The 13,167-nt window shown below is 43.8% G+C and overlaps 1 long non-coding RNA gene across 1 annotated transcript in view; it reads left to right on the top strand.

The window, feature by feature from the left end:
* Positions 1 to 6,552, top strand: part of LOC121039522 (uncharacterized) — an 11,689-nt gene extending 5,137 nt beyond the window's left edge. Inside the window, exons 2-3 of the long non-coding RNA XR_005794818.1 lie at positions 2,015 to 2,240; positions 5,515 to 6,552. This is a non-coding gene — a long non-coding RNA (uncharacterized LOC121039522). The remainder of the gene's footprint in view (positions 1 to 2,014; positions 2,241 to 5,514) is intronic.
* Positions 6,553 to 13,167: the final 6,615 nt, after the last annotated feature.

Below are 13,167 nucleotides of genomic sequence, written 5' to 3'. Positions count from 1 at the left end.
TTTTTTTTTAATGTTTTTATTTATTTTGGAGACAGAGAGAGGCAGAGCATGAGCAGGGGAGGGGCAGGGAGAGAGGGAGACACAGAATTTGAAGCAGGCTCCAGGCTCTGTGCTGTCAGCACAGACCCTAACGCGGGGCTCGAACTCACGGACTGTGAGATCATGACCTGAGCCGAAGCCGGACGCTCAACCGACTGAGCCACCCAGGCGCCCCTCAATGTTTTTTAATGTGGAAAGCCACCGGTCCCAATACCACTCATTGAGGTGTCCTTTCCCCTGACTTGTGGCCCCACCTGTCACATCCAGAGTGCATGTACTTGCACAGGTCTTGACTCTGTTCTCTCCCATTGTCTTCTTGGCTATTATTATACCATTTTACCATATGGTTTTACTTATTTATTTGTAATATGCCTCACTAGCTGGTAGGCAAAGGGCAAGGTAGTCTTCAGGCATGGAGAGTGGGGAATGAAGAGTGAATTAAGCCCTCTGCCTCTTCGCCAAACCCACCCTTGGTGAGTAGAGCGCCACACTCTGGGCCTCGACTTCCTGGCTGTTTGCACATCAGAACATGCCTGTCCATTTCCTTGGAGATAATCAGCGTGAGAAGCAAGCAGTAGTTTTGGGAGCTGTTATTAAAGTTAACTGACAGGGCTGGGTAACAGCTTGGATTTCTGGTGGGATAGTGTAGGGAGAGGGATTTCTCTGAGACAGCTCTTGTATTTCTGGCTCAATCAATCAAGGATGCAAGGATATCTGTGAGATGTATAAGTCATGAACCTTCTGAACTGTGAAAATGCAGGCGTCAAATCTAATGCCTGGAGAGAATTTCTTGAGCAAATAATACAACCTGTAGAAATAACTAGTCACAGAAAAGCATGGTGTGATTATAAATGATTTATTCCATTAGATGATAACATTCATCACAATCAAAATCCTGCTGACAGTACATAAAAATATTGCTTTTTAATCATCATGAAGTGTCAAGAGACTAGTAAATTGGAAGACAAAGTACACACTTTTGCAGTCAGGGCCAGTAGCTCCCTTAGATGTCTTGGGGGATGTGAGCATTAGTGCAGGCCGCAGAAATAATCCTGTGTTCCCACCCTTCCCAATACTGATGCTGGCCAGCCAGCCAGTCAACTCCCTGCCCCTGTGCCTCCCTCCCATACCCCCTTCACAAACCCCGTGCCTAACGAGGCGCCAGGCTGGGGAGGGTTGCATAGGTCAGCAGGGAAGGGCAGCAGGATGAGGGGGCTAGGCATTAGCAAGAGGAATGAGCTTTCTCTTATTCCTGCAGATGGGAGGAGAAGGAAAGGTTTCTCTATGGGATTCCTCAAGATTTGGGCCCCTCAAACTTTTTGAGCTTCAACCTGGAGTCAGAAAACCAAGAGGATAGGCTCTCAGGGCTCCCTGTACTTGGCTGGCAGTTAGACTTCTCTTGCCTTTCAGGGATTGCTGAAGTCTCAGGAGAGCTCAGACTGTGAGGACAGATCCTTTAGTTCTCTGAATTTAAGGTAACCTCAAGTAGACTGGGCTTTCAGGCCTGAGGGTCTCCTCAGCCCCTCTCACCACCATTCAGGCTTCTGCGCTCCAAGCTACAGGGGCCTCAATAAGAGAGGCCTTTCCTACCTGGGGCCTACAGCTCCCTGGCCACCATGGGAGTTCCTCCATGCTTGTCTTCGTCCAACCAGGAAGGTTTCTGGGTCTCGACCTCATGGAAATTCATCTTTCGCAGTAACATATCTTCACTAACCAGTGTTAACTGGAGTTCTGACTCTTAGTGGGATCTGGCTTCCTCTCTTGAGGTTCTCAGCCTGCCTGAATCTGGATGAATATCAACCACTGGACCCAAGATGGTGGGTGGCAGCTTCCCTCTGCTGGATTGTTTCCCTGGCTGTCCTGTTTTCATTAGGCTTGACCCAAATTCAAAAGTCCTCTGTGTAAAAGCTCAAAGTTTCCTGGTAATCGCTCTTTGTGGTCCCATTCCAACCCCAGACATTTCTCTTGTTTCTAGCACCCTTTCAGAGCAAAATTTGCTTGAAACTTGCTGGCTACTCAGTTCCTCTGCAGCGCAGATCCACTTCAGGCTGGGCCCTGTCATCTCAACAACATTCACTGGAGCCCTGATTCACGCCGGGCATTAATGACAGATGGGGTGGGGAGACAAAGTCTCTGTCACTAAAGACATCACCAGACTATAAACAAATGATTATCAAAGAGACCGCGGGTGTATGGCTAAGGTACGTTACAAGGTTCTCCATGGAGAAAAAGATGGTTTTTGTTAAGCAATGCCTATGTGTCAGGCAGTAAATGATAAACTTCTCTCTTCTAATTCTCACAGAAATACTACTGAGGTATTTATTGTTTGTATTTTCATTTTATAAATGAGATAATTGAGACCGAGATTACTCATGTAACTTGCTCGAAATCACAGAACTAGTGGTGGTTGAGCCTGAATTACTACCATCGAGGTGGTTGACCCGAACCCTGAGGCAGGAAGCATGATACAATGTTTAATTTTTGCCTGAAAATGTTGAGGAAGGCCTAACACTGGAAGTGATGTCAGAGTGATGTCTTTAAAGATGTTAGAGTGATATCTTTAAAGATATTTAGTGTACTAAATTGATAGTGTCTTAGATTGGGTGAAATAGGGTACGAAATGAAAGAGACTTCAGGCCAGGGGCACTTGAGTGGCTCAGTCACTTAAGCGTCCAGCTCTTGATTTCAGCTCAGGTTGTGATCTCACAAACTGAGATTGAGCCCCGGGTCAGGCTTTGCCCTGCCAGGATGGAGCTTGCTTGGGATTCTCTCTCTCCCTCTCTCTACCCCTCCCCACTTGTGTGCATGTTCTTGCTCACAAAATAAATGTACAAAGATCAAACAACAACAACAACAAAACAAAGAGGCTTCAAGCCAGAAGGAACGATGGGTGTAAATGCACAGAAACCTGAGAGTCAGGACACCTTGGAAAGGGTTGGGTAGAGTGGAGCCTGCCCCTGGTAGCACTTCTCTCACAGGGCTGGAGAAAGAACACCCTTCTCTACACTCCCCATTCCTCTTCCAGTCATTACTGATATGCCACCACTGAGGTTTGTGTCCTCTGGTTTTACCACCTCTGACCTTCGTCACGCCAGGCATCATCCTGTGTATATGGTCCACCCTGAGGCCCACTCACGCAAACCCTTTCAGATTTTTTATCCCCTCAGCTCCAACACCATTCAGCTACTCTTCAATCTAGACGACCACTTCTAGGAAATGTCCTCCAACCTACTCATCGTCTGCAGACTCTCTACACTGGAAATCTCAAGGCCCTCCATCCTCTTTTCTGACTCCTCAGCCCACCAGCTTTCAGTCCCTTCCTGCTAGAACCCCTAGAACTTACACTTACAGAGAGCACCAGTTCTCCAACCTCCCTCACTTACCAGGACACCAACTCAGTTCAGGCACCTGGATATTTGCTAAGATTACTGCAGCAGCCACGCCATTCCACTTGAAACCACGTCTCCTGACTCCCCTGACCCTTTCCATGGCCACACATTCTGGTATTTTCCATGCCTCATACTCCCTGGTGAGCCTTCTGCACAGCAGAGAGGCTGGGAGCTTGACTGGACTAGAAACTGCCTGAGCTGCTTTATCTTCCAGGATGTCAGCCCCGTCTTTTTAGGAACTTTATACTCTTCAACAGTTGGTCAGAGGCCCTGTTGTGGCTTCTGGCATCAGAACACCCCCTCTTCTATTTCATGATGGCCCCACTACTCCCACCTGGAACACCATCCCAGACTCACCTGAGCTACCAGAGAAACAGCTGAAATTATGGTCATTTAAAAAAATTGTTCAAAGTTAATATTTTTAAGGTTAATATTTAATTGTATTTTTATTTATCTTTTTTTCATGTTGACATCCTAAGACACCTCATAACCGGGAATCAATGCTTCATCCTCACATGGATGAAAAACGTATTCTTTGTTTTTTTATTTTTTATTTTTAAAAAAATTTTTTGTTAATGTTTATTTGTTTTTGAGACAGAGAGAGAGCATGAGAGGGGAGGGCCAGAGAGAAAGGGAGACACAGAATCCTGAGCAGGCTCCAGGCTCTGAGCTGTCAGCACAGAGCCTGATGCAGGGCTTCAACTCATGGACTGTGATATCATGACCTGAGCCGAAGTTGGACGCTTAGCCGACTGAGCCACCCAGGTGCCCCGAAAAACAGAAATTCCTAAGAAGGTAAAGTGCATGAGCAGCTATTTGTTGAGAGAAAGACGTAAGGTAAATTGCCCAAAATGTGTATTTTCTCTTCCACTGTAATGAAACTTGGTACAGAGCCCCTGTAAACTGTAACATTTCTCTAGATTGAGAAGCTGAAGAGCTCTTGTCAAATGATAATGGAACGTGTTGAACTGAAAGTTATGTGAATTTTGATGGAATTCTACAGTGCTGCTAAATTCTGTTGCAACGTGCCCAGTGTCAGTCACCGGGGCTGTTCTGGGGAAATCACTGCATTGCTTATAGTGGCTTTTTTTTTTCTTCTTCTTCCATTTTTCCTTTTGGTTTTATTTCATTTATATTTAAGAAGATTTTATTTTTAAGTAATCTCTACCCTCAGTGTGGGGCTCAAACTCACAACCCCTGAGATCAAGAGTCATGTGCTCCACTGACTGAGCCAAGCCAGGCACCCCTTACGTTTGGTTTTAAAGTTTTATTTTGCTACCAGTTTTTCTTTTTTTTTTTATTTTTTTTATTAAAAAAAAAATTTTTTTTTCCAATGTTTTTTATTTATTTTTGGGACAGAGAGAAACCGAGCATGAACGGGGGAGGGGCAGAGAGAGAGGGAGACACAGCACCGGAAACAGGCTCCAGGCTCCGAGCCATCAGCCCAGAGCCTGACGCGGGGCTCGAACTCCCGGACCGCGAGATCGTGACCTGGCTGAAGTCGGACGCTTAACCGACTGCGCCACCCAGGCGCCCACTACCAGTTTTTCTTATAACAGCCGGAATGACTTTCCCTCCATTTCTTCAGTACAGCCCACACACATCATCAAGTGTGTAGTCAGCCATGTCCATGCATAGACCGTAACATGGACCTCTTGCTTAGCATAAAATTTCATACATTCCTGCCAGCTCATATATGCAACATGCATAACAAATACATACTAACTTACCTATGGAGAATTAAATTGTATAGCTTTTATTTAGCTTTAGTATTAAAAAATTCTTCCCAGGTGCCTGGGTGGCTCAGTCAGTTGAGCGTCCAACTCTTGGTTTCAGCTTGGGTCATGGTCCCAGGGTTGTGGGATCAAGCCCTACGTCAGGTTCCATGCTGGGCGTGGAGCCTACTGCAGGTTCTCTCCCTCTCCCTCTCTCTCTCTCTTTCTCTCTCTCTCTTTCCCTCCCTCCCCCCCCCCCCCCCCCCCCCGCCCCTCTGTGCACACGTGCTCTCTCTCTCTTAAAAAAAAAAAAATTCTTCCTACTTAGGATTCACAGTCTCTAACAGACCCTTGTTATGCCTCCCTTCCAGGAACATTTTGTCCCATGAGATATGAAGGGAGAGTAGCTGCCTGGAAGATGTGGGCCCAGGACTGGAAAACATTATCTATACTGTTTGGCACAAGGTTGGGATCAAAAGGTGAACTGTTACATCTAACGCTCATATTACCTACAAGTTGAACAAGGACTACAAAGGCTCATGGGACAGGAATGCTGGCACATCTTTTCTGTGCTAATGATTCTCAGCCTCCATCCTAGGATCCGGAACTCCAGACTTGCATTCGTATCTCCATCCTGGACACTTTCAGTCTCAAGTTCCATGGAAAATTTCTCAAGGGTGTGATCATTTGCTTTATGTAATTGGCCTCATGATTTAGTGCATCTAAAGAAAATCCTTTACCTTTTTTTTTCTTTTTGGAAGATAGAAGCCACATCCCTAAGCAAGGCAAGCAAGTCAAGGAACTCTTCACATTCTGGTGTTTTCCATTTCTTCTCGTACGGAGCTTTTATTTAATAACAAAATCTTACTACCATCTTTGAATCAGTGGTCAAATTTTCTACTGTGATCTGACCCATCTTGGACAAATCTGGAGCACCACAGAGCCCAGGAGCGTGGAGGGGCCCTCAGACCAGGACCGAGTATTCATGGTAAGCCTCTTTGTGGTCTTTGAATTCTCCCTGCTCTCTCTTTCTGAACTGCTTTTGTGTCAGAAGACTTTGTCCTTTCAGTCAGTGATCATAAACTGGGCTTTTCCACTTTTGATATCTTTCCTATGTGATTTGCAAAAGTTTGAGTTTTCTGTTTTTATCCATAGGCCAGATTAACCTTTCATAGGCTTTCCCCAGACCAAAGTTTATTTCTTATTCTTTTAAAGATTTTATTTTTAAGTAATCTCTACACCCAACAAAGGGCTCTAATTCACAACCCCAAGATCAAGAGTCCCACTTCCCAATGACTGAGCCAGGCAGGCACCCCTTCCTAGACTGAAGTTTAAAAAGGAATTCCCAGGGTGCCTGGGTGACTCAGACGGTTAAGCATCCAACTTCAGCTCAGGTCATGATCTTGTGGTTTGTGAGCTCGAGCCCTGCATCAGGCACTGTGGTGACAGCTCAGAGCCTGGATCCTGCTTCAGATTCTGTCTCCCTCTCTTTCTTCCCCTCCCCCGCTTGCACTCTGTCTCTTTCTGAAAAAGACAGTGGCCTTTTGTAGCAATGTGGATGGAACTGGAGAGGGTTATGCTAAGTGAAATAAGCCATACAGAGAAAGACAGATACCATATGTTTTCACTCTTATGTGGATCCTGAGAAACTTAACAGAAGACCATGGGGGAGGGGAAGGAAAAAAAAAAAAGTTAGAGAGGGAGAGAGCCAAACCATAAGAGACTCTTAAAGACTGAGAATAAACTGAGGGTTGATGGGGGTGGGAGATGGGTATTGAGGAGGACACCTGTTGGGATGAGCATTGGTTGTTGTATGGAAACCAATTTGACAATAAATTTCATATTAAAAAATAAAATTATAGTAATTGATATTATAAAAAATAAATCAATTAATTAATAAAAGGAATTCCCACCTCTGTACATTTCATGTTAGACCACATGTTCCTTTTTTTTTTTTTTAATGTTTATTTTTTTTTGAGAGACGGAGAGACAGAGTGCGAGCTGGGGAGGGGCAGAGAGAGAGAGAGAAAGAGAGAAAGGGCCGAAGTAGGCCCCAGGCTCCAAGCTGTCAGCACAGAGCTCAACATGGGGCTCGAACCCACAAAGTGAGATCATGACCTAAGCTGAAGTTGGACACTCAACTGACTGTGCCATCCAGGTTCCCCAAGACCACATGTTCCTGATTGTCAAGTTAATTTAAAATAAAATGATTGGTGTACCAGAGATAACTTGAAATTAGAATTTCTCCTTGATGCTTCCTTAGACTATGATGTCCTGAAATATGCAATAATCTACTTACTCCTTAACATTAGGAATAGGTATCCCAGCCAATAGAAAACCCGTATCTGCCTGTTGGCTCAGTGTCATGAGGAGACCAAAATGACGACTGAGCAGTCTCAGCAGTGTGAGACCATGACTGTATTCCTTGTTGGAAGTGTCTTTTCACTTAGGAATTAAAACTTCTAAACCTGCCAACACTAAGATTGTGAGAACAAGGAGCAAATATTCTTTAACTGGATTGTAGAGGTACTCATAAGAGAGACTCTTCCTATACATGTGTGTCTTAGCTATGGAGTAAACAACATCAAATATTGGTTGATGGTTTTAAACATGTGCTTCTCCTGGAGGATAGCTCCCCAGCTTGTTAGGGTGCCATATTCCTACTGCCACCATAACTGAGCCTTCAGTAAGTTCATTCCACTGTTCTTTAAGGCCAGCTGTGTCTGGGTAATAATGTATATCCAAAACCAATAAATTCCATGGTATGAGCCAATTGCCACATCCTTTTCACTATAAAATTAGTTTCTTGGTCAGAATTTATGTCATATGGGGATTTCTTGGTGGTATTTTATAAAATATTCTTTGTAGGTCTTTGATGATTCTGATGAAAGCATTTGAGGCATGGGAAGAAAATCTGGAAATATATCTATTCCCAGGAGGACACTTTTCTGTCCTCAATGAGGGAAGAGCTTCTATGAAGTAAATTTAACATCGTTTGGCTGGCTGGTCTCCCCAGGGAATGGTGCTATATTGGGGACTCATTGTTGGCTTCTGATATTGGCACTCATGAGTGGTGATGGCCAAATTAACTTTGGTGAGGGGAATTTATGCTATTAAGCTTATGCATAGCTTCTGTCTCGATCACCATGCCACTTGTACCTGACCATTGGGCAATTAGTGGGGTGGATGGGGAAAAAGGCTAACTGACATCTACATGACCAGTCATCTTGTCCACCTATTATTGTCCACCTATTATGTCCACCTATTGAGTGACTTATCTACAGTATGTGCCTCCTATTGGGCATTTTTGTGAGACATGATTGTCTTCATACTCTGTGCCCATTCCAGGAAGTCCATCTACATATCTCCTCTCCAGACCATTCTTGTTGTAAGGCCATAGAGGCCATAGAGTGGATTAAATAAGAGACAATAAAAGAAGGGATCAGGCAACCAGTGGAGGGATTCAGCCAATGACCAAGTATGTCTACTTCACACGTATATATATACTAGTATACATATACACTCTGATTCTAACCTGGGTGGTATTTTGTACCCCAAATGAATAGCCTCAACTAAGAAACAGTATCTACTGGCTCCCTCCCACTGCATTGTTATTTTAAAAATTGGATGTAAGTCTTTCTAGGGGAGGCTTGGAAGGTCCCTTGAAGGGACCCAGCCTTCCCCTTGATGGAGGGGCTCTAGGCTTGTGATCTGGCTTGGTTTGATAATTGGATATGAGGCAGTGTAGTCCCACTGTGGCAACTTGAGTCAGGCTTCTGTTTTCCAAATATATAGCTAAAGCTACACCTTCGTAGACTGCCCATCTGTTCATTCCTAAGAACCCCGTGATCATTTAGCTGCCACCACAGATCTCTGAAAGTGCAAACACTCTAAGAGTCTTTCTGTCCCTGCAGCCTATTGTGGTAATTCACCCAACCTGACCTTGAAGTTAAGAGCCACCACCTGGCCTTTGGCAATCCAGAATTCTAGTCCCACTGAAATCAGAAAGTCCAGTTCTAAGGTGGTATCTCCCCCACTACCATCTTTGGCCTTGCTTTTCAGGGTACTTCCATCACCTGTGCGTAGCTGATGCCGCGGTAATGGAGCAGCCTCTGGACCTTGCCAGGGTTACAGATGAGGGTGGCTGAGATTACACACCTAGGTACACTCCCAAGATTCCCGTTATCCTGAGCTCTTGGACCTTTGATACCTTAACCTCATTGACTCTAGGCCAGCACTGAGTCCAGGCTTCAATAAACCAGCCAACATGCTGTTAAAACCACTTGTGGGTACTCAAGTTAAAGAGTGTAGCCTAAATCCACATTAGTAATTCACAAGTTTATGCCTGTTCATACTCACATTTCACCTCTTTGGTCTGCATGCACTTAACTTTGAATCCACTTCTATACATGCTTTCCAGCTTTTCCAGATTTAAAGCAACCATCCCTACTCATTCTGACCTACATACAGGCTAACCACTAGAAGAGAAATCAATTTTAGAACTTTCAAAATAACAGGGTAAATTGGGATTTTTTTTTTTTTAACCCATCTAAAATGCTATTGGACAGGACACTTCTCTTTTGGCTCACGTTGATCCCTTCTTGTAGAAATCCTCCCATTTCTTTCTGACTCTCCAATCTTTCATGGTTATATTGAGGAACTCTCTCTTCCCCTTAAATATAGAAACAAGAGTGCCCCAGAAGAGTTAATGCTTTAAAACAGAACATAATGAGTCAGAGTAGAACATAGAAAATCAGGGGCGCCTGAGTGGCTCAGTCGTTAAGCATCTGCCTCTTGATTTTGGCTCAGGTCATGATCTTGAAGTCGCGAGATGGAGCCCGAGTTGGACTCTGTGCTGAGTGTGAAGCCTGCTTGGGATTCTCTCTCTCCCTCTGCTCTTCCCCTGCTCACACACGTGCGCATGCACGCCCATGGTCTCACTCTCAAAATGAATAAACTTTAAAAAAAAAAAAAAGAAACCTAGAAAATCATTCTAAGTGGGTCCCCAGGTTGGCAGGACTTCACTTTGTTTCTATTTCTGGTTCTTAACCTTGTTTTGATAACAAATCACTTTGAGAGTCTGGTAAAATCTGTGAGTCCCCTCTAGAGAAAATGTTCACAGACATAAAATACACATTCACTTTTCAGGTATTCAAGAATATCCAGTTATTGATAAACCCATAGTTAAGAACCCATACCTTTCGGGACTAGGTCAATGTATTTAAAATATCTAAAGAAAGTGTTCATCAGAAGGGGAATTAATGGTTAGGCATGAATATAGAAAAAAGAGAACCAAAAAGACAGACCCTATAGTGTCCTTCCAAATATCCTCCATGGAAGAGAGGACTGTGGACCAAAAAATCCATCAAATGTTCTGGTCCTGAGAGCAAGATGAGAGTGTCATTCTAACTTAGTCTGAAGCCATTGACCACTCAAATGAACAAATGCCCTTATTTTGATCGAATACACACCAAACTTCTGATTATAATTTGACTCCTTGAGTAGCTTGCCTACAGGGCAAAAGTGCTCTGACCAGAGAATGTGAGTAACTAGTCCCCTCTGCAGAAAGAGTTCCAGAGTAAATTAACAAGCCAGTATGTTGTTTAAATATGGCATTCTCTATGAGAATGGTTAATAAGAGTCTACATATAAAAGATGACCCTAGGCTTCTGAACTTGTGTGACAAGGGTAAATACCTCTAAGAAAGATTAATCTAGGTTTCTAAGCTTGCAAGGCAGAGAGAATGTGATAAATTTGCCAACTATCTCATTTAAATTTCTCAAATGCGTTGTCTTAGGACAGAGTCTGCCAGAGTCGCTGACTTTATTAATTTTTTTCTGGCTTAAGTGAGAAGAGTCAGATGTAGAATTTTCAGACTCTTCTGCAGAACAAAGGGATTTAGGTTATTTATATACCTTTAAGGAGTTACAGACACCAGTTACAATCATGTGGTTTCCCATGACAACCAATTATTATGCAAACCTTTGGGATTCAAGGTTTCCTACCACAGGAAATAATACTAAATTTTTGAAATCTCAATGTTTTTAAGGAGACTTCAGATAACCTTACAAAGTCGCTTTTTTCAAAAGGCTATAAAATATTGAATAGGATGGCTACAAATAAAAATCCTCACATGGGTAGTCTCATCTATAGTCTTGTGACTGTTCTCAGCCTTCATCTTCTACAAGCTCTTGAGAATGGCTTCATTGCTCTGCCTCTCATCTCTGTCTTACACTGTAATAAGACTTCTCTCTCCAGAGTTTCTTTTTACACACAATTAATAGATAGGAAGTCTGCAGTTTTTGACTTCAGGCAAGATTTTAATAGCCAGAACTCAATGGAAAATGCAAGATTTGTAGAAACCTAGGAATTAATACATCAAATGTGAACATAGTAAATTGTAAGAAAAATATTCCTATTTCACCCAGCACATGAATGGTCTCTTAAATCAAGTGTAAAGTCTCAGCCTGGTCTCTAAGTCCTTAAACAAATGCTCCCCTCCCCCCATCCACCCCACTCATGTATCCACTTTCCTCTCAATCCCAGACCAGTGCTTGTTCCAGCCAAGCAAACAGTACCTCGGTGTGGGTTCCCTCTGGTGCTGACAGGAAGATTCTAGTGCAAGTCTTTTATTTGGGAGGTTCAGGAGCCACCTGCTGGGGAGTTAAGGAAGTGACACAGGGAAAGGAACCAGCTGCCACAGAGGCCAACTACAGCTTAATTCCACAAGAAGATTCTGGAAAAGGGTTCAAAGCATACCTCACAATTATCTCACTAGAGAAATAGGAGCTCTGAGGTATTTTACACCACGTCTCATCAGTCATTGGCTGATGGCTGATCTGGGGAGTGTTAATTCCCCAGCGCTTCCAGCATACTGAGTTTGTGTGAACAAGGCAGCTTTCCACAGTTCTGGAACAGCCTACAAGTGCAGAAGTGCATCAGATGCAGAGATGGCAGTCTGAGGGAGATATAGGCAGGATGCTGAGAGTGTCTGCAATACCTCTTCCTGCCCTGCTGGTTTTTCTCCAAAAATTCATCTTTTCTTCCTTCAGAATTGTCTTGAAATCCTTCTCTCCCAAGATCTCTCTGAGTAACCCTAACCCACTCTCAAGACATCTGCTAAGAGTGTATGCCTTGAACGAATGGAAGAAAACTCCTACGTGGACAAGTTTTTTTTTTTTTTTTAATTTTTAATGTTTATTAGAGAGACAGACAGGCAGAAAGAGGGGGAGACACAGAACCTGAAGCAGGCTCCAGGCTCTGAGCTGTCAGCACAGAGCCTGACACGGGGCTTGAACTCATGAGCCATGAGATCCTGACCTGAGCGGAAGTTGGATGCTTAACTGACTGAGCCACCCAGGTGCCCCAGCTATGTGGACAAGTTAGACAAAAGTGCCCTCCTCTGAGCAGACATGGCTCCTGGGGGCCATACAAAATGGCACTTTTGAAAGCAGCTCCCACAAGTAAGTGCACGCAGCTTGATGGAGGGGTGAAGTGGGGACTGCTTTTGCTCACATAGTCAACCAGGTATCTTTAGGCAGTGCGCAAACTGGACAACAGTACCATGGCAGCCCTGCCTACTTCGATCACTCCTTTCATCTAGAGCCATCCAGAAATTTCACGTAGTAGAGCTTTCTAGCAGAGTTTGATCAGATATTGAGTGTGTGAACTTGGCAGCAACTCCCCAAGCATCTATTTGTATTAATTGATGTGTTTCGTGACTAAAGGAAAGGAGGAAGTAGGTGGTCCAGAACCAACTGGCAGAAGAAACTGAGGAAAACAGAAAACTGAAAATGATGCTTATGCTCCAGCTCTCCCTAGCTACTTCTCCCTGGAGGCCTACAAAATAATTCTCCACCTGACTTCCAAGGCAATGGAACAAGATCGCTGTCTAAACTTAATATGCCAAACACCCATTTTCTTTATCTTCAAAATGGTATAGGAAAGATAGGTGAGAAATTGAGAGGGAATATTCTGTCCACTGTTCAGAGCACATGGGGAAACCTAAATGAGGAGCAGTCCTG

The sequence above is a fragment of the Herpailurus yagouaroundi genome, unplaced genomic scaffold (genome assembly GCF_014898765.1).
Source record: "Herpailurus yagouaroundi ecotype Mexico unplaced genomic scaffold, PumYag 180, whole genome shotgun sequence".
Taxonomy (NCBI): domain Eukaryota; kingdom Metazoa; phylum Chordata; class Mammalia; order Carnivora; family Felidae; genus Herpailurus; species Herpailurus yagouaroundi.
This window is presented reverse-complemented; position numbering and strand designations above follow the sequence as displayed.